The sequence below is a fragment of the Pinus tabuliformis genome, chromosome 5_2 (genome assembly GCF_031772625.1).
Source record: "Pinus tabuliformis cultivar Carrire ecotype Pingquan chromosome 5_2, CPIR1, whole genome shotgun sequence".
Taxonomy (NCBI): Eukaryota; Viridiplantae; Streptophyta; class Pinopsida; order Pinales; family Pinaceae; genus Pinus; species Pinus tabuliformis.
This window is the reverse complement of record NC_142306.1, coordinates 548580900-548582250: the sequence shown is the minus strand read 5'-3', so window position 1 is coordinate 548582250 and position 1351 is coordinate 548580900. Positions and strand designations below refer to the sequence as shown.

Genomic DNA, 1351 nt, shown 5'->3' with positions numbered 1-1351 from the left:
TACTAAATTAAAAAAAAAAAAAAAAAAAAAAAAAAAAAAAAAAAAAACTTTTATAAAACCTATAAACCAATAAAATATTAAAAAATACTGCATCCAAAAAATAAAAGCAAATAAAATATTAAAAAATACTGCAGCCAATAAAATATTAAAAAATATTGCATCCAAAAAATAATTACTAAATGATAAAAAGAAAAAAAAATATAAAAAAACTTTTATAAAACATATAAGCCAATAAAATATTAAAAAATATTGCATCCAAAAAATAATTACTAAATTATAATAAAAAATAACAATTACTAAATTAAAAAAAAAAATTATAAAACCTATAAACCAATAAAATATTAAAAAATACTAAATATTAAAAAATACTGCATCCAAAAAATAAAAGCCAAATAAAATATTAAAAAATACTGCATCCAAAAAATAAAAGCCAATAAAATATTAAAAAATATTGCATCCAAAAAATAATTACTAAAAAAAAAAAAAACCTTTTATAAAACCTATAAACCAATAAAATATTAAAAAATACTGCATCCAAAAAATAAAAGCCAATAAAAGCAAATAAAATATTAAAAAATACTGCAGCCAATAAAATATTAAAAAAAAAAACCTTTTATAAAACCTATAAACCAATAAAATATTAAAAAATACTGCATCCAAAAAATAAAAGCCAATAAAAGCAAATAAAATATTAAAAAATACTGCAGCCAATAAAATATTAAAAAATATTGCATCCAAAAAATAATTACTAAATGATAAAAATAAAATAAAAATATAAGAAAGACACTAGAAGGAGGGCTTGAACCTCCGACCTTGTGGTTAACAGCCACACGCTCTAACCAACTGAGCTATTCCAGCGCGGTTATCAGTGGTTTCCAAATATTTTATGGGATAGAAGTGGTATTTAATCTCAAACACCAAAAAGTTTCACCCAACCTCGCGAACTAGGGTTTACGGCATCATTCGTTATGGGTGTCTGGGTGTCAGCTGGAGTTGCGTAGGCTCCTCCTTGGGAGTAGTTGGATCTCACCCTCCACAGGTTTGGCTCTTTACGGCATTTTATTTTAAATTAGAGAATTGGTAATTAGGATTCCAAACGGTTAAAGAATAAAAATTTTAATGTTAAACGACGAAATTCAAATTAGTTAATTTTAAATTTTAATTTATTTTATTTTGAATTTTATTTTTAAAATTTTGATAAATTCTAATATTTTGTTATTAATCAATTTTATATTATAATAATAAAATATTAGAATTTTTAAAAATTTTAAAATTAAAATTCAAAATCAACTAATTTGTGTTTGGTCTTTTAAGGTTCATTTTTATAAAATTTTAAAATTTTTATTATTTA

At 21.1% G+C, this 1351-nt stretch overlaps 1 non-coding gene across 1 annotated transcript; it reads right to left on the bottom strand.

Annotated features, from left to right (window-relative positions):
• Positions 1-784: 784 nt before the first annotated feature.
• On the bottom strand, positions 785-858 carry TRNAN-GUU (transfer RNA asparagine (anticodon GUU)). Its single transcript has one exon. It is a non-coding gene; the product is annotated as a tRNA-Asn (tRNA).
• Positions 859-1351: the final 493 nt, after the last annotated feature.